Source organism: Plecotus auritus (assembly GCF_963455305.1).
Source record: "Plecotus auritus genome assembly, chromosome: 7".
NCBI lineage: Eukaryota > Metazoa > Chordata > Mammalia > Chiroptera > Vespertilionidae > Plecotus > Plecotus auritus.
This window is the reverse complement of record NC_137774.1, coordinates 160,604,523-160,629,400: the sequence shown is the minus strand read 5'-3', so window position 1 is coordinate 160,629,400 and position 24,878 is coordinate 160,604,523. Positions and strand designations below refer to the sequence as shown.

Here is a 24,878-nt window from a genome sequence, read left to right as displayed (position 1 = left end):
TGCACAGTTAGTGCAGCCATACACCATGGCTCTGCTTTTGAGCTGTTTTTCCATTCTTTGTTCTTAAGGATCAAAGGAATGGAGAAGAAGAGATAAAAAGAAGATTAAGAATGTAGTATGTGGACTATACATGCACTGGGTGCTGTGTTAATTCCAGAGGAATGAAGGACAGGACCTGGGTTACATGCCAAGTCAGGATACTTAGACATGTAATGCAGGGACTTAAGAGATAAGTTTTGTTGTGCTTTGATGTGCCATGCTTATGTAGCAAATTGTGCAAGAGGTATGATAAAAGGGGGCTGACTCAGAGTGATGATGTTAGTGCACAACACCAGAACAGAAAGAGTTGGAAGAACATAGACTATTTTTTTTGTTTTGTTAAAAGTTAATGCTCTTAAAAAAAAATCACACACACACACACACACACACACACTAGAGGCCCGGTGCATGAGATTCGTGCACTGGGGGAGGGGAGGGGGCCTCAGCCTGGCCTGCGCCCTCTCGCAATCTGGGAGCCCTTGGGGGATGTCCAACTGATGGCTTAGGCCAGCCTTCCTGGACATCCTTAGCACTGCTGCAGAGGTGGGAGAGGCTCCTGCCACCTTTGCTGCGCTGGCCAGCCATGAGCCCGGCTCTTGTGTTGAGCGTCTGACCCCTGGTGGTCAGTGCATATCACAGCGACCCGTCACTCCGCTGTTCAGTCAATTTGCATATTACCCTTTTATTATATAGGATCTTTATTGATTTCAGAGAGGAAGGGAGAGGGGGAGAGAGAGAGAGAGAAACATCAATGATGAAAGAGAATCATTGATCAGCTGCTTCCCGCATTGGGGATGGAGCCCACAATCTGGGCATGTGCCCTGACTGGGAATTGAACCGTGACCTCCTGGTTCATAGGTTGACGCTCAACCACTGAGTCATGCCAGTCAGGCAAGAACATAGACTATTTTACGGTAAAATGACTGAAACACAATTGGCCACTGAAAGAGAAGTGGGAATTCCCCGTATCTTCATGGAGTTGATGACTGGTGTTAATAGTAGGGATCTGGCAAATAAATTTTCCCCAGGGCTTGAGTACCCTGCCATGCACAGACTGGGGCAAGCACTGAGGGAGCTTGGGTGGCTCATTTGTTGATACATTTGCCTTCCCCTGCCCCAATAGATTGAGAACTTCATTCGGCCAGGCATTGAATCTTCTTATTTTAAATCAGCAGTAACATAGGTGGTACCTGGACCACAATGAATACCTCCCACACCCATTCTAGCCAGAGGGAGAAAAGAAAAGGAAGGCTTATGGACTGCAACAATTACAGTAATAATAGTAATAGGTAACACTAATAGAGTGTTTACTATGTGCCCCACACTTTTCTAAGTGCTTCATATATATTAACTCGTTTTAAACTTGTATTTAGCTATTATAATAACTTTAATTTTACAGATGAGGAAATGGAAACTAAGAGACATTAAGTAACCTGGCCAAGGTCACACAGCTAGTAAGTAGTGAAGGGTCTTCTATATCCCACTATGGTGATGGCAGTTTTAATCTGAAGAGAAGTTGAGGATTTTAAATGAGGCTTCTGTGCAGTTTCATGCCTTGGGCCCCCAAAATCTCAGTAGTTTTGTGTTACGTATTTTCTGTTTTGTCTTTCACTCTTGGAAACCCGTTTGTAAATGGAGACAATCATCTCTGGGCCCTCATGCACATCCTCTTTTCCCTGAATAGTCCTGTGGGGGAGTCAGCGAGCAGAGAGGGTGAAACTTCTCAGGTCTCCTGGGCTGCCTACCCATGCCCTCCAGCTGGGAGAAATTAGGGAGATTTTTCTCCCAGTATTTTCCACACTCATCTATTTGGTTTTGATACTGCTTCTGGGGATATGAGGCTTGGAGCTACCTTCCCATCTTTGGAAACACACATGTTTCTCTGGGTAACACTTTTCTTTTTTTGTTGGTGTTGGGAAAAATCACTATTTATTTATGTTTTTAAAATATGCTTCTCCATAGTTGGTCATTTACAAACTTTCAAAATTGCTCAATGTTTTATTCGGAAATAAGAGCTGTTTCTTCTTCTTTTTTTATTGTTTAAAGTATTACATATAGTATTACATAGGTTTCCTTTTCCCCCCATTGACCTCTCCCCAACCCCCACCCCCTACCCCCTGGCACATGCCCTCACCCCCCTAGTGTCTGTGTCCATTGGTTATGCTTATATGCATGCATACAAGTCCTTTGGTTGATCTCTTACCCTCCCCCATGCCCACCCCTGTCTTCCCACTGAAGTTTGACAGGCTGTTCGATGCTTCTCTGTCTCTATTTTTGTTCATCAGTTTATGTTGTTCATTATATTCCACATATGAGTGAGATCATGTGATATTTATCTTTCTCTGACTGGCTTATTTCACTTAGCATAATGCTCTCCAGGTCCATCCATACTGTTGTGAATGGTAAGAGTTCTTTCTTTTTTATAGCAGCATAGTATTCCATTGTGTAGATCCGTGGTCGGCAAACTGCGGCTCGCGACCCACATGCGGCTCTTTGGCCCCTTGAGTGTGGTTCTTCCACAAAATACCACGGCCTGGGCGAGTCTATTTTGAAGAAGTGGCGTTAGAAGAAGTTTAAGTTTAAAAAATTTGGCTCTCAAAAGAAATTTCAATCGTTGTACTGTTGATATTTGGCTCTGTTGACTAATGAGTTTGCAGACCACGGGTGTAGATGTATCGCAGCTTTTTAATGCACTCATCTGCTGATGGGCACTTAGATTGTTTCCAAATCTTAGCTATGGTGAATTGTGCTGCTATGAACATAGGGGTGCATATGTTCTTTCTGACTAGTGTTTCTGGTTTCTTGGGATATATTCCTAGAAGTGGGATTACTAGGTCAAATGGGAGTTCCATTTTTAATTTTTTGAGGAAATGGGTAACACTTTTCAATATGAGTTTTTCCTCCTCTTTTGTCTAAGAAGAGTTGATACAATTTATTTTTTTCTAGCTATGCATCTTCATTTTCTTCATTGGCTTTTGTAAATTGAGCAATTTTATAATTTGGGTCCATTTTGTCATCTGACCCCAGAAGTCAAATAATTGTATTTCTTCCAGAAATATTCATAATTTAATTTTCCTTTTTACTTAGCTACATTTCTCTAACTTGTGGAAAGAACAGAAATGCAGACTTATGAGGTCTGTGAGTCTGAAGTTTTCTGGTGAGAGGCAAAAAAAAAAATAAAATAAAAAAATCATACCTGGCTTTCATTTGATGAGGATTCCATATGCTTCGTTATGTTCTTGGGATCCCCAATGGGCTTTTAAACATATAGAAGTTAGCATTTTTGTTTGATCATATTAATAAATAAGAGCATTGCCTTTTTATTCTTGCTCTAAGGGAGAAAACAGACATTGTGTTTAATATGCACTGTACCAACAACCAAGGTGAGAGTCCAATTCATTTCTTGATTTAGATCTTAGAGAATATTTAGTTTAAACAAATTCCTTCCCACTCTCTACCACCCATAACCCCCTGGGTGTTTTCTAATTATGTAGCCGGTTGGCCTAAGAGGCTGCCGATGCTGGCCTGTGCTGTTCCTCTTATAGGATTTGTCCTCCTGAAGGTATTCAGGGTTCTTCCATTTCCTTTCTCCTAAAAATAGAATGGCGTGTGCTTATAGTAATTTAGTACATATTAAGGGAAAAAAGTCCATGGATTTCTGCCCTTAATTCTCTTTAAATTACATTTGATTTGGTTTTTAAATGGCGCCAAAATAATGCATGATAGTAAAACCTCACTTTCAAAATTGAGATTTGGTACATTTCCAGTGGTGGTAATAGAACCCCCTTTCTAAGATTTTTTTAAAAAAGAATTGAATAAAAGTATTTTTCTAGGATTAAGTCAAGTCCTATTTGGAAGTAAGACTATGGGTTATATATGGCTGGATTTCAAATATTTCAAGGTATTTCAGTCGATTGCTTCTATAAATCACTTGTATTGTAAGGTCATGTGTCCTAATTTTTAGTTTGGAAAATATGGTTCCTATCTTTGCTTTCTAGGACTGCCAAAACAAATGACCACAGGCTGGGTGTTAAACAACAGAATATTAATCTTCTTACAGTTCTAGAGGCTGGAACTCCAAGATCAAGATGTTGGCAGGTTTGCTTTCTTCTGAAGTCTCTCTCCTTGGCTTGTAGAAGGCCCCCTTTTCACTGTGTCTTCACCTGGTCTTTCCTCTGGGTGTAAACACATCTGTATCTCCAAAACAAACATATTTTGAAGTACTCAGTATTAGGATTTCAACATACAAATTGAGGGGGGAGGGCACAATTCAACCCACAACAGTCCCTATAGGATTAGTCATCTTCTGGCCCCTGGTAGGTTCTTGTGACCTGAACTTCTTCATGATATTCATTACAACACTGAAAAATGATGGAGACTTCAAGGGGTTGACACACTGCTTGATACCATCAAACAATACAGAATTTTATTTTATTGATTTTTTACAGAGAGGAAGGGAGAGGGATAGAGAGTTAGAAACATCGATGAGAGAGAAACATCGATCAGCTGCCTCTTGCACACCTCCTATTGGGGATGTGCCCGCAACCAAGTTACGTGCCCTTGACCGGAATCGAACCTGGGACCTTTCAGTCTGCAGGCCGACGCTCTATCCACTGAGCCAAACCGGTTTTGGCAACAATACAGAATTTTTAAATCACCCCCAAAGTATAACAATATAAGTATATTATTATTATATAATACATAGAAAAACCCCAAAGAGCCTTTAAATAAAAAATAGCTTAGGCTAGCAATCCCAGAATCTTAGATCACCAACTATGGTAAATGACATCTCAGTACTTATCAACCAGTTGAAGTTGATAAAGTGATGCAATAATCTTTCATCAGCTATTACTTAAGCAGGCACTTGGCTCTGCTGGGAGAAAATGAATACTTTACCCTCCTGTCCTGGAAGAGTTCATAGTTTAAGATCTCAAAGATTTCAGATACAGCAGAGTCACATATTTGAGTAAGCCACGTATCAGCTGGGCTGCCCACTGTGCACTTCTTAGATCTAGGTCAGATCTGCTCAAATCCCTTGTCCACCAGACAATTGGAAGTTCAATGCTTTTGCCCAAACTCCTGTACATTCCGGTGTCACACTCCCAGTCACGTCTGCTTTCAGCTTCCAGCTTCTACTGCCTTCTTATCCTCCACTCTATGTCTTACAGCTGTTACTTTATCTTTTCCTTGGCGTCAACTCAAACATAGGACATAAGCCTTCCATTTTCAAAAAATTTGCTCCTTGCATTTAAATAGAGCACACACGATGCAGCTGTATGTAGTAGATTTCTGCTGGTGATTTGATGACAAGGATGGTTATATTGCACAGCCTTAGAGTGATCACTTTAAAATTGAATACTAGACCCCCTGTTCTTCAGATGTGTCTTGGGCATTTCCACCAACTCTAATTCCATCCCTCCACTCCTTTGCTGAACTCCTTTCTGTTCTTTCTTCTTCTCCTTTCCTTCTCTCTTATCTGCCTCACTTTTCTGCTCTCCCATAACTCACTCACACCATCCATCTAATTCTCTTTCATTAAATGAGCAGAGCAGTTGAACTATCTTTCTGCCCTTTGCTTCAAAATTACACCCTTAGGCCCTGACCAGTTTGGCTCAATGGGTAGAGCGTCGGCCTGTGGACGGAAAGGTCCCAGGTTCGATTCTGGTCAAGGGCATGTACCTTGGTTGCGGGCACATCCCCAGTAGGGGGTGTGCAGGAGGCAGCTGATTGATGTTTCTCTCTCATCGATGGTTCTAACTCTCTATCTCTCTCCCTTCCTCTCTCTGTAAAATCAATAAAATATATTTTTTAAAAAATTACACCCTCAGGGCATGAGTGGGGGGACTTGGGGGATTAATGGAGGCATGAGGACACATATGTAATACCTTAATCTATAAAGAAATTTTAAAAAATTACACCCTCAGGGCTTCACCTTGGACCCTAACTGGCATCAAGTATTTTCTCATACAAACACTTCCATCCCCAAACTGAGCTGCTAGAGCTAAGTGGGAATAATGAGTTTTCTTTTTATCCTCACATGAGGACGTGTTTAACGATGAGAGAGAGAGAGAGAGAGAGAGAGAGAGAGAGAGAGAGAGAGGAGAATATCAATGTGAGAGAGGCCGCCTCCCATACATCAGACCCACAACCCTTTGGTGTATTGGATGAGACTCCAACCAACTGAGCCACCTGGTCAGGGCAATAGTGAGTTTTCTCACCCTGATACTCATGAAAACAGACTGAATGTTGGCATTTAAGTAATAGAGATTTGTACACATTTTGTGAAAATTTAGGAAAAGATGTAACTAACCTTGTCTAAAGTGTTTGAACCTTGTCACAGGAGGAGGTGACTTTGGGGAGGGTCTCAGGGGATGAAAGGGAATTCCCCCCTAGCCCCATTCCAGAGGGCGTAGCTTCAGGGTGACACTCTCTGCTGCTGAATGAAGGGCTAGCCTATACAGGGAGAGAGAAACTGATGGAAATGACATGAATAATGTGGAATGGGGAAGGTCTTAGGTGCATAGTGGGATACATTTTAGATTTATATAGTTAATCGTTACAGCAGTTGGAGCCAGAACATACATGGGCTCATTTTCTGTCATGTAACAGGACTCACCTCACACTTTAGGATTTTAAAATGCTTTAAAAGAAACGCTTCTTTTTATTAATATTAAAATTATTATTAATTATTATTTCTTTTTTCATATTTTATAAATATATTTTTATTGACTTCAGAGAGGAAGGGAGAGGGAGAGAGAGAGAGATAGAAACATCAATGATGAGAGAGAATCATTGATCGGCTGCCTCCTGCACTCCCCCTACTGGGGATGAAGCCTGCAACATGGGCATGTTCCCTTGACAGGAATTGAACCTGGGACCCTTCAGTCCACAGGCCGACACTCTATCCATTGAGCCAAACGGTCTAGGGCTAATTATTATTTCTTAATATTTATTTTTTTAAATGGAGATATAATTGCTATACCACATTGTATTGTATAAGGTGTACCACTTGATATACATATATATTGCAAAATGATCACCACAATAAATTTAGTCAACATCCATCACCACATAATTACAATTTTTTTCTTATGATGAGAACTTTTAAGATCAACTGTCTTAACAACTTTCAAATGTACAATACAGTATTATTAACTGTATTACCATGCTGTCCATACGTCTCTAGGACTTACTTATAACTGAAAGTTTGTACCTTTTGGCCACCTTTACTAAAAGGGACACTCCATAACCCTCCTGAAAAGTTGTAGTTTGGACTTCCGGCCAATTAAATCTCAGGGGTGATCTCAACTAGAAAACCAGTTGGCATCTGGTGGTCATGAACCCCCAGGAGCAGGCAGCGTCTTTTCTATCTTAATGCCTTTGCTGCCAGAAGTTCAGCAGGACTGGAGCAGGGAGCTGGCTAGGAGGGGATGAAGCTGAGGGTGACGGTGAGGGAGTGTGGAATTCGTTTATCTGAGCAGGTACCTGTTTATCCTTACAGCCAGATCTGAGGCTATAATGGGCAAGAAAAGAAATCCAGAAGGGACCTTTGTTTATTTAAAAAACAACAACACTTAAGTAAAAGCTACACACCATAAATTGCAAAGTTTAGACTGGGTCATAATTATGATGTGATAGCTTTTCAGAAAGTTTGTTCTGGTGGCTGTTTTGAGTAGTGGTCTCACAAGTTGCAGGGGTGGCTTGTACCCCCAAAAAAGATGCAAGAAAATATTAGGAGAAAATTTGATGCAGATGTGGTCTTTAATCTGAAAAACTTTACCAATATTTAATATGCTACTCCAGAGTAGGACATGTGTATAATTTATAAATAAGTGCACACACAATGGGAACGCCTGCTCAGAAATATTTTACTGATGGGGACACAATTATGGTCTTTTGTTTTGACTTTAAAATAAATGGCAGGCCCTTTCAGATTTCCTTTTTTGTCCGTGGTGGGGTAGAGAGGAGGGGGAGATGAGGCAGTTGGAGAGAAAGAGGAAGAGGAGTGGGTGGCAATGGTATTTAGAATTTGATGATTGATGGCTGGGGAGTGAATCTTTGATCAAACCCTTTCCCCAGTGGAAAATGTATTGCCTTTCTAGTACTTTCACAGAACGGCCATCATTTCTCTTATGGCATTGGAATCTAACTAGTTACTTACCAGTCATTGGCCTCTCACTATTTTGAAGCTGTATTCCTAGCATTTATTTAGTGGATCCTAAATAAATATTGCAATGGGAATATTACATTAAGTGTTTTAATAACTGTAGTAAAAAATGGAAGAGATGTATATTTTTGAATAAGAGAGTGTTCCATATAATGGTAGGCACTCAAAGCCTATGCTTCAGAAATGAAATAAGAATCCACCATGATATGCTGTGGAGTTAGGGTTGTTAATACTGGCTTTATGATTCTGTATTACAGGTTGGAAATTACTAGGGTCAGTCGTTTCTTGGTACCTGCTATTTGAAATGTATATGGTGATTAGGGACACTATTAAATATTCACATTTTACAAGCTACAAGAGTCCAAAATGAGTCAGAAGACTTATTTTTTTCCTTATGAACATAGGAGTCAAATTTAGCCATAAAAGTTATTTTCAAAGCACTTCCTTTTGGATACCTAAGGAATGCTGACTATTCAACAAACATTAGTTGCATAAAGAAGATTTTTGGTCCCATGATCTGGCTGAAGGTTTGCACGAACAGCTGCTTATCTCATGAATGGAATTTCCTGTTAATAGTCTTGCAGGCTAATTGTTCATCAAAAGTATAACAAATGTCAACAAATATCCCAAATGTGTTACATCCTAATATTTAAGAGACAGCAGAAATAGTTCAGATGTTGAACTTGGTTGTGCTTGAAAGGCAACAGCACAACCTTTAGCTTTTGTCACAAACTATTCTTGACAGGATTCATGCTATTCAGAGAAACCATTTGGTTTGTAAGTCCCTTCCTTTTAATTCACAACAGCATATGGCTTAAGATAAGACACACTGAGGGCAGAAACACAATTGTAGCTTCAAATAGCATTATTATAAAGCACCTATTTTTTAATGGATGCCATATAGTTTTCATCTCAACTACATATGGAAATAAATTTTCTTAGGATAAAAATGCTACAAATGAACTCAGATATCTTGGCAGCAACCACAAAGACATCGACTTTAAAAAAAAATCCTCACCCATTGATTTTTAGAGAGAGTGGAAGAGAGAGGCAAAGACAGAGAGAAACAGCGATGTGAGAGAAACACATCCAACCGAGGTATGTGCCCTTGACTGGGATCGAACCTGGGACCCCTTGGTCTGCAGTCTGACACTATCCACTGAGCCAAACTGGCTAGGGCAAGACATCGATTTTTTAATGTAAGAAGTGTAGCGTGTAAGGCTCAGTGGTAGAAAGAAACCTCATCTGGACACCCAGGATTCAGATCTGAAGAGGAAATTTCATGTCCTTAGAAACTTCCTGGAGCAGAAGATGACAGATTTTTAAAAGGCATTTCCAGTTGTTCCCCAACCCCCACTTCTGATGAAAGTAGTATTTTGCACTAGGGTGCAAATTGAGGCGCCATTTAGGAAGGTGCTCCGGGAGGAAGTTTTGGCACCACTCTGATCTCCTTCGTGCTGGGAATCATGCCTCATTTTCTTTCCTGAGCCCTAAGTGCCTAAGAGCTGGAAATGAACTACAGGTCTCCCCATTCTCTTCCAGGTGGTATCAATCTTTAGGCCTCTTTCACACGTGGATGAGGAAGGAGTCAGGCTTCTAGAAACCAGAGCTCCCTTCTCATCTTGTTGGCATCTTCTCCTAGGGAGGAGGGTGGTACCTTCGCTGGCACTGTGGGCCACTTTTGGGTTACAAGGAGGGAGGTTTAATTACTCCCACCTCTGCCCTCTCGTCTGTTCTTGCAGGTCTGTAGCTATTAACTCTCTCTCCTGGACACTCATGTTTAATCCCATGAACCTCCACATCCATGACCGTCAGCACCCACACATCAACACCACCCTCCTCTCACCCTTGGAAGAAGGCTTGGTGAGAGACTGAACACAGGGTGGTATTATCTGCAGGTTGCTGTCTGTAACCAATGCTCTATGTTTGTACATAGTGTTTTTATAGTTCTGTGTATTTGTTTTTGCTAAAATTCTGCCGGAACTTAATGAAGGCGGAGTTCCTGCTAGTTAATTAGGAACAAGATGAATCTAGGACAGGTCATCACAGCTGAATAGGGCCCGTTGCCTGTTTTTGTAAACAAAGTTTTACTGGGTCATAGCCACACTCATTCTTACATACCCTGTCCAGCTGCTTTCAAACTACAATGCAGAGTTGAGTAGTTGCAGCAGAGACAGTATGACCTGCAAAGCCTAAAGCATTTGCTTACTATCTTGTCCTGTACAGAAAAAGTGCACTGACCCCTGACCCAGGAGAATGACTTTCTCATCAGCTGGTAGTGTGGTCCAGCACATTCAGGATGTTGGAGAGAGGATGAGAGGAATGAAAACTTCTTCATTTTCTTTTAAGTCAGGAAAGTCTAGTTGGGAGGAACAAATTCGAATTCCCTTTTCTGAGTATGTTCTTTGAAGTTTTTTTTTTTTTTTTGAGGGAACTGTTACTAGATTTATATTTGGCAGAACTACAGTCAGGTTTCATCTGTGATTTGCAGTGTAGCAGTTAAACTCCTGGACTCTGGAGCCAGACTGCCCGGGTTCACATCTCAATGACACCACCTGTTCCCTGAACAACCTTGGACGAGGCATTTGACTGCTCCGTGCTTCCGTCTCAGCTATAATAATAAAACCTGATGGCTAGGGTTGTTGGGAGGATTGGATGAGCTAATGCATGAGGTGACTAGGACAGCAGCCGACTATAGTCAAAACTGTAAATATTAGCACTTACTAGCATCAATTTAATATAGAGTCATCTACAGGCAACATTCCTCGATGAGACCACCAGCATTCCTGCCAATGATGGCTTATGTCTGGACAAGACTCTGTTGTCCATCTCAGGGCTCTCTGAAACGATTTTCTAAGTGGTTCTCAAAGTGTGGCCCCTGGACCAGCAGACACCTGGAAACGTATTAAAAATGTAAATTCTCAGGCCCTATCCCAGTTTTCCAAATCAGAGAATTTGCGGATGGGGCCTCGTCAGTGGTGTGCTGGTGAAGGTTGAAACGCTGAGTCTCCAGAATTTGCTGGTTCCCAAAGTTTAAATTCTCCCACTGTGACTGATTTCAAGTTACCAACAGGATGTTCTTGAACATGGCATTGTGAAGAGATCCACACACTCAGCTCTCCCTTGCTGAGAGGCAGAATCTGCTGAGCACATTGCTGGCCCAGAGATCTGGGTTTTAACCGGCTTCCTGGATGATTCTGATGCTCGCTGGAATTTGAGAACCATTGCTCTGACTGATCCCCGAAGAGCTTTGTCATCTAGAGTTCTGGGGAGAAAGTATGGCAGGGTGCCTGGCACTGGCAGTAAAATATCTGGGCGTGAATCCCACTCTGCCATTTCCTGACTTTAGGCAAGCACCTGGCATATAGTTCAGCATAAATGCACAATCGTTATTATTATGACTCCAGCTGCATTCTTGCTGCAGTCAACTGACACCTTCTCTAACACTGAGAAGAGCTCAGAGGACTTTCATGGTCCCCAAGGCCCCTGGGTAAGCCAGTGACAACCTTGGTGCAGGGCTCCGTGGTAGACTTTCGGGAGGGCACTGTTATATCATGTTATGCCTCATGGTGATTATGCGAAGTGGAAAATGTTTTTCACTACGTGACAATCATAAAAATAGCCAATATCTGTGTGGTGATTTGCAGGGCCTTGCTGTAACTTTAGGTTGGTGTTCAGGATGTAGGCACTGAAGTTATTCAAATGGGGCTCTAAAAACATCCTTCCTGGTCATTCCAATTTCCACCAGTCAGATACCCAGAGTCCTGTGTGTAGGGAACCTACTGGGCAGAGAAGCCAGCATGGTGAACTTGAAGTCTAATGTGACTTCTTTAACTTCTCTGAGTTTCTCCCTGAATACCACATTCACACCCACTGTGCTGGTCTCACCAGCGTCTGTGATGGTCCTTCTTCCTGCTCCTCCTTCCTTGTTGATTACCAACCCAACAGCCACCTCTTCCTTGGGAACAGAGCCCAAGGTGGGTCTCTCATGCATGAACTCTGATTGCAGCGCTGTCCACAGAACTTGCTGTGAGGATGGGAAAGGTCTATATCTGCACTGTCTGTTATGGAGACCACCAGCTCCATGTGGCTATTGAGCACTTGAAATGTGGCTTGTGTGATTGAGTAACTGAATTTTAATTATGAGAAAGAAACATTGATCTGTTGCCTCCAGTACATGCTCTAACTGGGGATGGAATCTACAACCTAGGTATGTGCTCTGACCAGGAATTGAACCTGCAACCAACTGAGCCACCCAGCCAGGGCTAATTTTAATTGAACTCTAAATCACTTCCTGTGGCTAGTGGCTACCATGTTAGATAGCACAAAGACTCTAAACCATGATAATTCTAGTTCTCTTTGCCAAGTATTGCCCAATGTGGCCCCATCCTGATCCATAGGCTCCAATGTAAAGGGGTAGAGGCATCTGGGAAGATTTTTCTCCTTGCAAAAGGAGAGAGATGCGCAAGAGGAGTTTGTGTCATTCTCAGCCTCTGTCCTCTCCTCCTCCCATACTTTCCTTCCTGCCCTCGTACTGTCATGTGCAGTGTGAAACTTGTTGCCTTGGGAACTCTCATGGCAATGGGAGGGTGATATTAATAAACAAAGATAAGAACTAACGCTTATATAGGCCCTGGCTAAGCAGTCTACATTATGCTAATTAATTTAATGCTCATAAGGACCCAGGGAGGGAAGTGCTATTGTTATCTTCAGTTTCACAGAGGAGAGAATTGAGGCTCAGAGAAGTTAAGTAATGTGAGTCACACAGCCGAAAAGCAACAAAGCTGGGAGCTGAATCCAGGGGAACTAATGGCAGGGGCTGGGCCCCTCATCACTGCACCATACTGTCATTCTAGAACCAAGAGAATTGCATAGCCCCAGAACCACCTATCTCTAGACTTCTTATGTGAAATGGATACACACCCTTATGTTTAAGGCCAGTTTAGGTTGAGTTTCCTGTGACTTGCAACCTCAAACATCTGAACAGCTGCTGTATCTTTGAGTGGGTCTCTTTCATCTGGAGCCCCAGCCATGCTAGTCAATTGAATCACTCCTCCCTCAAGGGCTGATTCACAGCACTTATGGATTAGGAAATTGTCCCATCATCAGAGGAAGAATAATCTAAGTCCTGGGAATGTTGATCTTGAAATACCTAGACAGAGACACCCATGGGGGAGTCCACCCAGGCCCAGACCAGAGATTACAGCAAAGCTTAGCCTTCAAGTATCTGCCCATTTTCTTTGATTCTGATAGATAAAGTGTGTTCAGAGGTTTTATGGAAATGAGAAGCTCAAAGAGATAGGGAGACTTGGAAAACATTTATGAAAGGCTGCAGTGCATATTCTTAAAGTTTATTCATTATGTTGTCATCATGGAGTCAATGTCTGGGTTTCTCAAGTCTCCCCAGCTCTCTTTGGGACTAAGAATTAAGGCCAACTTGACATCGTATTTCACCGGTAAGTACAATATTTGACTTTTCAGATGTATGACTATTTGATGCTACATGAATGTTTGATCCATTCAGGCAGAAGCAAACATGAACTTAAGGGGATAAGACTGAAAACGTGTTGTCCATGAAGGTATGCAACACACTAGGCTAGGGCAGCACAGGCTCCTGTTTGCAGATGTTGCAGGAAATCCCCTTCCATCCCCAGAGCCACCCTCCTTCCTTCCTAGCTACTGTCCCTGACCCTCTTCATTGTCTTCTGCTACCCCCAGCCCTGGTACTTCTTTTTTACTACATCCTAAGTTTAAGCAGAGGCAGGGCTGCAATGGCAGAATGAATGGGGTGCATCAAGAGGGAAGTCCAGTCCTCACCACACTCTTCATTTATCCCTTCACTCATTCAGCAAGGAATTATTGAGTGCTGGTTACTAAAAGCATTAGAAACACAATGGAGGAAAAAACATTCCTGGGAGAAAAAAGAACCTGCCATAGGATCCTACAGGGGTTTTATTTCTTATTTTTTTCCCATTATTTGGCATACCAAAGGCCCAGTATTATCAATATGTCAAACCCATGAGAGAAATAGGTGAGGTATTATGCTCCTATTTCACATGGAAGGACATGAAGACTGAGGTCAAGTAAGGAGGTCATGACATGTGGGTAAATGGCTGCCCCCAAGCCTCAAACCCACATCTCCTGAGTCATTTATTTTCTCCTAAGAAACCTCATGCCCAGTCTGGCCTGGGCAGGGCCAACCACTGCAGGTGTTCACACAGCTCTGAAGCAGACCCTTGAAAGTTCTTTCACCATGAGCCCAGCCATCTGCAAGGTCCCGCTGGCTAGTCTTTGAAGTAAAAAATCTTGCGATCAAAGGAAATAATTTGCTGAACTCAGTCATTTGTCCTTGATCTGCTAGAAACCTTAATTTAATTAACAATATAAACTCTCTGAAGGCTTCACTTTTCCAGCTTGGTTTAATGTATACTGTTCTTTGATTTCCAAGTGACTTGGAACAACTAAGGGGAAAAAAAAGTAAACTATTTCAAGTAAGACAGGGATAATGCAACACTTTATCTCATGAGTATTTTCCAGTAGGACTGACCCAGATTTGTGTAATTTTTGTCCTCTGATGAGTAATAAGTTAGAGTGGGAAATATTTTGGACTGAATGATGTAGTTGTGTTCCAGAAAGGCAAACTTCCCAGATTCCCTCATGTTTGAAATCATAGCATTTTAGAAAGGAAGGTTCTAGCATCATGACATATCCCATAAGTCAAGCGCTTCATATACATTTAAGGAACTCAGGCCTAACCTGTGACATAGGTATTCCTCTCTCTAGCTGATAGAAGAAATGAGTGGCGTTCCCACAGTCACACAGCTGTGAAGTGTGGAGCTCGGGTTTGACACGGCAGATGCCAATCCCCTGCATGCATTCATGGTTTACCACAGGTTTAGAGCTGCCTTCAGATTTTCAGCCATCAGCTGGCTCGCCTCCTCCTCTTACATCAGAGCTGAAGAAATGAGGCCCCCAAACTCCAACCCTGGTATTGGCCAATACTGATGATATAAATCTTTTTCTCAGGTCAAGCCTCTTTCATGTCAAGCCTCTTGTTTGCTGTGTTATATGTGGCCAATATTTTGGAGCAGTCCTTTGAGTTCACCAAATCCAAGTACTTGTCCATCCCCGATGGAGTGCAGACAAAACCAGGCCACCACTCTCCCAAGGGTGTTCTTGTCCCTTGCATTTGTGCAGATGGCCAAGAACGAGCAAAGTTGTCCCAGGTGGATGCACGTCACCTCTGGAGTCCTTGAGGAAAAATCTTCTATCCTAGGATGTTTGATTGATGCTCATGCCCCAAGGGATGGGTCTCATTTCTATTTGTGTATGGTGCCTGTGCCTGTGCGTGTGCGTGTGTGTGTGTGTGTGTGTGTGTGTGTGTATTTGCGCGCGCGTGAGAGAGTGCTATGGATCCCCCGTCACCTCCATGGAACTGCATTTAGAGACATATCTGCCTTGAGCATTTTGTTCCAGGGAGAAACCCACATGGAAGGGGAGATGTTTCAGCCAAGATTTTAGGCCCTGTTCTATTTCATGCCAAACCTCTTCCTTGCTATGATGTATGTGGTCGCTATTTTGGGGCAGTCCTTTGAGTTCACCAAATCCCACAATGTGAGGTTTCAAATGACTCTGGGAATAAATAACATGGCTAGATCTAGAGCTGGAATTTGTATCTAGTGTTCATGTTTTCTTCTCACTTTCACCTGCTGACAGAAGACAGAAGATCTTGGAGAATGACTGTGTGATGGCTATTACTGACGATACAAATTCTCTTATTCTCAATAAGGCCATGCTCTCTAAAAACAAACAAACAAACAAACAAACAAACAAACAAACAAACACCACAAAAAGGAAGATGGGGATAAAGGAAGGGAATCACAACCATCTTTGAGAAACTCCCCAACTGATAGGTCGCCTCCTCCTGATTGGAAAATAGCAGACAGTTTTCAGTCCTAGAACAGTCACCACTGACTCACCCCAAAATGGCAAACTTCCCACGGATTCTTTTCCTTTAAACAGTCTGAACCCTGCCCGATCCCCACCCCCAATCCTGCCACCACCAGTGTTTCTTTAGCTGGGAAATTTCTTAAGCTTCTTACTGGAATTTACTGCATGTGGTTACAATCCCCAACAAGTAAAATGTGAGCTCGGTAAGAATAACCAGTTTTGTTTTAGAGTCACATTCAGAAAAAGAAGTTATGATGAGGTAAATTCCTTTTCAAGGAGGCGCCTAATTCTTATAACCTGAAATTGAATTGAAATTTGGAATCTGGGAAGAGTTTGCAAAAACAGATTGATTGTAATCTGTATGGAGAGCTATTTCACTCTGGGTTCCAATGCAAGAGGAAATATGGAGGGAGTGGGGAACGTGCTCCAAATTTGGTGCAACATTTTAATGAATTTTTATTTATTTATTTATTTTTTTAAGGAACATTGTCTATTGAACATAGTGGCCAAAATGAGTTGATAATCGTGGAAGCTGGGTGTGTATGTTTGAAACTTTCCATAATCAAAAAGGGAAAAGGAAACAGAGGCCAAGACAAATGGTCCTGGCTCTTGTGTCCGGCTGTTCTCTGCTTGCAAGAGCCTTTGAGCTAAACAGAAGCAGGAGTGACATTTAGTTCAAACTCATTTTCTAAGGAGACTTGTTTTTCGTGTTTTCCTAGAACCTTAAGAACACACTCAAAAACCGTTTCAACATGTTCCAGGCTGCCAGGGGTCGGATGGCAAGAGCACAAGACAGTAGAGAAAGCCTCTGACATACAGTTAGAAGCTGGTTGGGGTAGTTTCCAAATAGAAATCTGACTGGAAGATTAGAATAACAGACTGAAACCAGTGACCTGAGATCAGCCACCCATCTGCCACGTATTTTCACTTTACTTGGGGCTGATATATGGGGCTGCAGTTCTAGACTCTTAATCGTGATAATCACCACCCTTCCAGGCAAGCAGAAGGTACATGCTTAGAGCAAACGGTTCTCTGTTTCAGGTTCCCAGTGGAAAAAGGAATGTCTGGTAGGCAGATTACTTACCTTCCCGCTGTCACATTGGGGTAAGCCTCCTAGCCCAGCTAATTCTCCTGCAAGGACTGGCAGCTCCCAGCTGCCAGCTGGGTGAAACCCAGCTCCTTCCTCCTTCATCACATCCGTGGCTCGAAGAGTCCCCTTCCACCTGGGCGGCCACCAGCTGACCACAGCCCCGGTGTCCTGGGGGCTCAGAGGACAGGAGACAAGAGGATACTTGTGGGGCTCCTGGAGGCTGGCGAGTCCCATCCTGCCTGGCGTTCTGTCATCTCCAGGGATCACTCAGGTCCTGCCCCCTCCGGTAATGTCTCCTTCTGTACTCATGGGTCTTTTCTGAGGACTCCCGGCCTCTCTTCTGCCCCCATGGCAACCCTTTTCACTGTGCTGGCTGGGGTCCTTGTTCCATGGTGGGCAATCCCTCTGTGTCCTCAGAGTCTTCGAAGGACCTCACCCTACTGAAGTCTGGCTTTCTCCAGAGTATCCTGGTTTGCCCCTTTTCTGCATTTCATCAACTGGGGATTCAGCATTCTACCAATGTTCCATGATCGCTTGCAATCTATTACTCTTCCTTTTGGAAATTATCCCCTCTCTGTTGAGTCCTTGACATTTTGTGATCCCTCTCCCCATCCTTCCCTCCTTGCTGACCTCCAAGGGATCTGCTGGTGGCTGCTTCCTCCCACCTCTCCAATGCAATTAAGACAGTGTATGTGTGTAAGTGTGTGTGTGTGTGTGTGTGTGTGTGTGTGTGTGTGTGTGCATATATAGTGTCAACACCCTGGCTACAATATCTGATGGCTTGGATACTAATTTCTGCTTTGTACTTACTAGTTTGTGTGACTTTGGCCAAGTTACTGAACGTTTTAGTGTTGTTAGCTCTTCTATAAAATTCGAATGTAGTACTTCCTATAGGGTAGGGCTGTTGTGAGGATGTCATGAGAAGATCCATATAAAGTGATTGGCACATTTCTGGCACAACTCCATGGTTGTTAATTCTATCGTGTTTGGCCTGCTTGCTTTCCTTCCCAAATCCACTATCATCTGGGGAAGCATCAACGTTCTTTGGAACTTCCCAACGCGGTCCCCACCAGAGATTCCTGCCCTCTTTAACTTGGACGTGCGTCTCCATTGCATGCCCACTTTCTAATGACAACCTCCCCATCTCCATGCCCCAACCCCCAGCCTCCTCCCTGCTGTGTCCCTTTCTTCTTCACCCCCATATCCTTGTCTTTTTGTAGCACTAGCCTGGGACCCCTCATTCTTGGTCAGATGGTTTCTTTTCACTGCCATCTACTTAGGCTATGATGACTAAGTCATTCATCTTGTACTAATGTCCTATTTATTCTATAGATATATTTTAATAATTCTTGCATTATAAAGATCACCGTGAGGCTAAATACCTGCTATTACCCACCACAGGCTACAGGTGAAGGATCTCATCATCGACCGCTCATCTGAAGAACAGGGCTTAGGCCAGTAACGAATTTGATCCCAGGGGGAAATGGTCTAGGAAACTGGCTTGGCATGGGGGTGAGAGGACTTTTCACATGGCAGTGACTCAGAGTGGGGATACCAGGAGGTCACAGGTGGTCTTTATCATCTGAACTTGGTGTCTGATGAGGAATGGGACAAACCCTGTGAGATGTGGGACAAACTCAGCTGTGTTTCTGTGCTCCCATGATTTTCTTTGGGGAAAAAAAAAATGTTGTTGGCTCTTTTGGAAATTCCAGTCTTTTGTCAATTCTGCTGAGTCACAGAAAGAGTAGGGATTTTGCCTAACATTGGGCCAGACCTTTAAGATGACACTCCTCTTTGGGAGGCACAATGGTGATGGCAGAGGGAATCAGACTGAGGGTTCTCTGAGGCATCCTGAATGACCTCAGCACTTGGAGTCAGAAAACTCCTGATCTTCTTGTCCCAGGATGTTTGGAGCCAGGAAAGGTGGGAGAAGGTTTAGCTCGGCTTGTGCCTGATCTTTCCTATCATCCCAAGGGGTGAAGGGACTTTCTCAGAATGGAATGGGAAGGAAGGGAGGAAAAATTCCTGTGGAGATTGGGAAATTAGAACATGACAATTTGTACCATTTAGTTTGAGGTTTTATAAATTCCAAGAGTGTCAAAGACATTTCTATTCAAAGTATAGAAAAGGTATTCAATAGGCAACTGTTAATTGACCATAATTTTGGAGGATTTATTCACTCTTCTCTTATAGATGGATAATTAAGAATGAAATATAGTTGGGTGCTGTTTAAAAGTCACACTGCAGGAGAAATTGGGAGATCTGTCTTCCAAATCCTATTCAGCCACTGAAAGGGTGTGTGACTTGGGCAATATGATTAAGTTGGCTCTATATTTTCTGAGGTTTAAAAAAACTGTTCTATTTAAAAAATTTTTTCTTTAAGATGTCATGAAGAATAAGGAACATTTATGTCTAATACTTTGAGCAACTCAAGGGAGCAAAGAGCTTTAAAAATGCCAACTAGGAAAAAAAAATGCCAATTGGACTGTAAAGTTTTTGGGTATTTGAGGGGACTTGGGAAAACAATGACCATATTTCTAGAAATAAGAGCTGTGCATTTTAAAGATAAATTAAGATAATATTTTATATTTAAAATATTGGAATATTGGTATTGGGTAGACAGAAAACAAGGGAGAGAAAGGAGAAAAAAATTCTTTAAAACCTTGTGCTTAGTCAGTTAAGTATTTCTTCGTCACCATTCCCAGAATTCCATCCTACTGTTTCTGAATTTGGTCATAATAATGAGTTTCCTAGGGATGCAGTAACAAAGTACCACGCACTGGGTGGCTTAAAACAACAGACATTGATTGATTTTCTCACAGTTCTGGAAGCTGGAAGTCTGGAATCCAGGTGTGAGCAGGCCTGGCTTCTTCTGCAGGCTCTGAGGGAGGATCCAGTCCCCCTCTCTCCCCAGCCATCCTTGGTGTGCCTTGGCTTGAAGATGTATGACCCCAATTTCTGCCTTTGTGGTCACACCTCATTGTCTCCATCTTGATGTCAAGACTTCCTTTTCTTCTACAGTCATATTGGATTAGGGCCCACCCTAATGACGTCATCTTCATTCATCTGGGAAGACCTTTCCAAATAAGGTCACATTCACATATAAGGGGGTTGGGATGTCATTATATTTTGTGGGGGATGCAACCCACAACTCTGACCAACTAAAAAAACAATCTTCACTTTGCCAGGGAGACCCAGGCTCTGGCAACGTCTCTGTGTGGGTAAGGCTACTTGGTGGTGGTCTCACAGGGCAGGCAGGAGTTCTAGGGACCTGAACTGTGCTGTATGCACCTTAGCTTCTTTCCTGGGTCCTCATCATACCCTCTCCTAACCCTCAGTTGTTCTTCAACTCTCAGCCCAAGACATTTATTTTTAGTTTAACAAATAAATGCTTTTAAGAAATGGATTTACTTTAATACAAAAATCAAGTGGTTTTTTAAAATGCATCAGAACATACGTTTCTAGCCGCTCATGCTCTACCCCATTTTGATTCCTCTGTATTTGCTGCTGTGGCAATGAGGCCTCCTCTGGACCTTCTGTGGCACAGGAACTCGGCTCTCTGGAGATTAGGCCCTCACTAAGCCGGAGTCAGCTGGTGATATCAGATGCATTATGAAATTCAAGGCCCTCCCCTCCTAAATTTTATTCTAAAGCTTCTGTGAGTCACTTAAATTTTCTTGTCTGTGATTACCAGCAGGGGTTGGGAGGAGGGCTGGGAAGAGTAAGGTGGGAGGGAGGACATTTTCATCAGTGTGACATTTACAAGACCTGGGTGTTACCTCTGGCCTGACCTGCTTGGTTCACAGTGGGTTCAGCTTTCCTGAACACGTGTATATTGACCTTAGAGTAGGGCCAATTCTGGATGCTGAGAGTCAGCTACTTTTTAGCTTCTGCTGCCAGAAAATTGTTTTCTTTTTTTTCCCCCCTCTTTAGCCAAAAGTGAAATTAGTGGCCTTTCATTTTGTGAAAACAATTCACTTTTGATAATAATGAAACAAACGACCCAGGATTGAGCCAAGGTTTTGCATCCATTCTTTGTGCTTTGACTGCAGCGCCCCCTAGTGGATATTTTGATGTGTTGTACCATTTTCATAGACCTCTAGGAAAGCATTTTAACAAACTCATTGTTTTCTAAAATGGGTCTGTATTATGCTTCCAACTATAGTTCATTTCAACACATGACAAAATCGTGTGTATATATATATAATCCTCCAACTGTTCACATGAAATTTTCTACACATCCCCTCTCCTTGTTTTAGGAAACAGGGGAGAGAAAGCAGATGGAATAAAAGGGGCACAGAAGAAAGTTACCACAAGGGCTATTGAACTGTGCTGGGTAACTTGCTACATGTATCTAGAAAACTAAAGTGCTGAACACATGATATAACGAAGCTTTAAAACTGAGCTTATTATGATCTAGATTAGAACCTTTAAAGCAGGACAGGGATATGAATTTGCTTGGTGAGAGTCTGGCATCCATTGGGTGCCAGAGGGCTTGTGACAAGTGGGTGAGGAGGAAACAGCAGGTCCCCAGTTTAAGGCCACTTCCTTACTTCTTTGCATAAGGATGTCCTGCCAGTGACTTTATCCCCAACTGATTCAGCGAAGACCAGGACCTCCGACTACCCTGCATGCTCTTTCTCATTCTGGTCCATAACTGGGGTAGAGGTGAAGGTCCCGGCCTCACTTCCTCACTTCATGGTTTCCAGGAGACGGCAGGGCGGCCAACTCCAGGGATCTCAGTAAGGATTGTCTTGTCTGGGGCACAGATTGGGGGTTGTGCTCAAGATCTCTCTAAAGTAATTATAAAACTACTAGAGGCCTGGTGCACAAAATTCATGCATGGGTAGGATCCCTAGTCCTGGCCGGCGATCAGGACTGATCTGTGGGGTGACCAGTGGGGCGATTGGGGGGCCCCCCTGCTGGCATCTGCCTTGGCTGGCCTGGGGCCTGAGGGCTGGGGGCAGCTCCTATGTTGAGCGTCTGCCCCCTGGTGGTCAGTGCACGTCATAGCAATTGGTTGTTCCGCCATTTGGTTGATTTGCATATTAGGCTTTTATTATATGATTGTTGCAACTCCCAGATTTTTAGATCTTACAAACAAGCCCCCCAAAAAGATTTTAAAGGGGAATTAAAAACTGATAATTAAAAAAGTTCATGTAATGACACTGAACATAAATTCATTAATAATAAAGCTACCACCACCTATCACCCTCAGTTCATAAAAGAAAGAACAATTTAATACAAAAGGTAATTAAAATACATTTCTTCCCAGGAATAAATGTGTTTTATACACACACACACACACACACACACACACACACACACACACACAGACTCAGACAATTGTCCTTTCTTTTCATTTCACCATGGAACAGGGATAAGTCTGTCCTGAACTGACACCTATCTATGACTGGCTTTGGGGACCCTGTGAGAACTTCCCTGCTGAACTTTAACCTTCCCTGCATGACTTGTGCATCACCTCCTCTGTGTTATTTCTTCGAAATCAGGACTCAGTCCCCCACCCACTGTTGTGTAAGTAGAGATGAACTCTGAGAGAGAAGTTAGCTTGCCCTTCAGGGTTACAGAACTTGGTGCCTGCTGGCTTCTGCTTGCTGTGGAGGTTATGGGTGAATGTCAGAGCTCAGAGACACTTGGGACACACAGGATCTAAATAAAGAGATGGTCTGGTGAATCCTCCTAGTTTGGTGTGGATCTGTGTGTGAATCATTGCTGGCATACGGGCAAGAGCTCCTGTCCAGTGCCTCGGAGAAAGGACTCCCAAGCATCCCTGGCCATTGCATTCCAACACTCATGCATGCTCACTCTCAAAGAGTTCACAGAATTTCAGAGCCAGAATGGGCCTTAAATCACATAGTTGAATGTCCCCATAATACAAAGTCACTGATTCACCTGAAGGAGGCAAAGGACAAGCAGAGATTCACTCAAATTGTCTTTGCAGAGTCTGACACTATTCCATATGCTCCACACAGCCCAACACTGGCCTGGAACAGGGACACATCTCTCAGATGGGGGTGGGCTGGCTGGGGGCTCCAGACTCGTATCTCACACCTTCCCCCAATCTCCAAGCTGCTCCCTTAACCCACCAGTAACCCCGTGAGCTGAACAAAAGGCAACATCAGAGTCCTTTCTTGAAAGCCTTCACCTGCTAGACTGGGATCTGTTATTTTATCTCCTAAGCTTTCTCTTAGCCATGCTCAAACTTTTTATCCCTTCTTTAAAGGCCTTATTTCACACATATTTGCTTGATTTTTTTCAGATTTACTTTCCTTTTCACAAGTGTTTTTCCAAATGGGATACAACATCCCAATGTCCAATTGACACTGACATTTACACAATTTAATGCAGTCTCCTGTGCATTTGAGGGTCTGTACATTACATACTCTATCTTGTATTTTTATTTGCTGTGTATCTTTCAATTTGCCTTGTTTTGTATTCCTAACCTTTGAATTAATTGCATATTTCAAGTCAGTTAAAACTGTTGGGTTTTGATGGTGTCTCTGTAGTGAGGGGAATGATGGCCCCCTCAAAAGATATCTCCACATCCTAATTCCTGGAACAGGTAAATGCTACATTATTTAAAAGCAGGGACTTTGCAGATATATTAAGTTACAGATCTTGAGATGGGGAGCCTGTCCTGGATTATTCCAGTGGGCTCTAACTCCAAGGACAGGTGTCCTTATAAAAGACACACATGGAAGCGACACACAGGGAAGGCGATGTGATGGTGGAGGCAGAGATTGGAGTGATGCGGCCCCAGGCCAGCGAATGTTGACAGTCACCAGCAACTGGAAGAGGCAAAGAGGAAGAGCCTCCTGGAGAACAGCCCTGCCAACACCTTGGTTCTGAACTCCTGGCCTCCAGCACTGGGAGAGAATAAATTTTTGTTGTTTTAAGCCACCAAATTTGTTCAGGTAGCCACAGAAAATTAACAGTTCCAGTATCCTAAGATTATATTTAAAACATTTCCCAAACAGGGCTATTCAGTCAGTATTCCCACATTTCATGTTATTTGTCAACATTTTACTGCATCTTAGGTCACTGATCTCAGTCACTCTGTATATTTCATAATAAATTTCATCACAATTTATTTGTCAATTTATGGGCTGTGTCTGGATTGGAAGGCTTCTCTTTCTCTACTAATCAACCAAAAATAAATTGGCTTTTTTTTTTTTAATTCACAAATTTAGGAGCAGGAGCCTGTGAAATTTATAGAATTGAATGGTTTGATAACTCAAAAGGAAATGTGAGTCATGTGAAGGTGTTTAGAGTGATTACACTAATTATACTATCATAGTTAGTGTATGATTTAGAGCTAGCCTCCCTGGGTTGGAACCCAGCTTTGCCGATTACTTTTGGGCAAGTTATTTATCCTCTCTCGGCCTCAATTTTCTCATCTGTGTAAATAGGTCTAATAATGATACCAACTCATAGGATTTTTCAGTGAAGACTAAGGAGGTAACATGTGTAAAGTTCTTAGCACAGACCAGGAGCATGTTAAGAGCCACAAAAGTGTTAACTATTGTTTACGTTTTACTAGAGGCCCAGTGCACAGATTCGTGCACCAGTAGGGTCCCTCAGCCTGGCCTGAACCCTCTTGTAATCTGGGAC

General features: G+C 42.7%; 1 long non-coding RNA gene across 1 annotated transcript in view; it reads right to left on the bottom strand.

The window, feature by feature from the left end:
* Positions 1-24,878, bottom strand: part of LOC308253053 — a 62,107-nt gene that overhangs the window by 23,147 nt on the left and 14,082 nt on the right. The window contains exons 2-3 of the long non-coding RNA XR_013961092.1: positions 4,098-4,230; positions 3,236-3,370 (exon numbers count right to left, since the gene is read on the bottom strand). This is a non-coding gene — a long non-coding RNA (uncharacterized lncRNA). The remainder of the gene's footprint in view (positions 1-3,235; positions 3,371-4,097; positions 4,231-24,878) is intronic.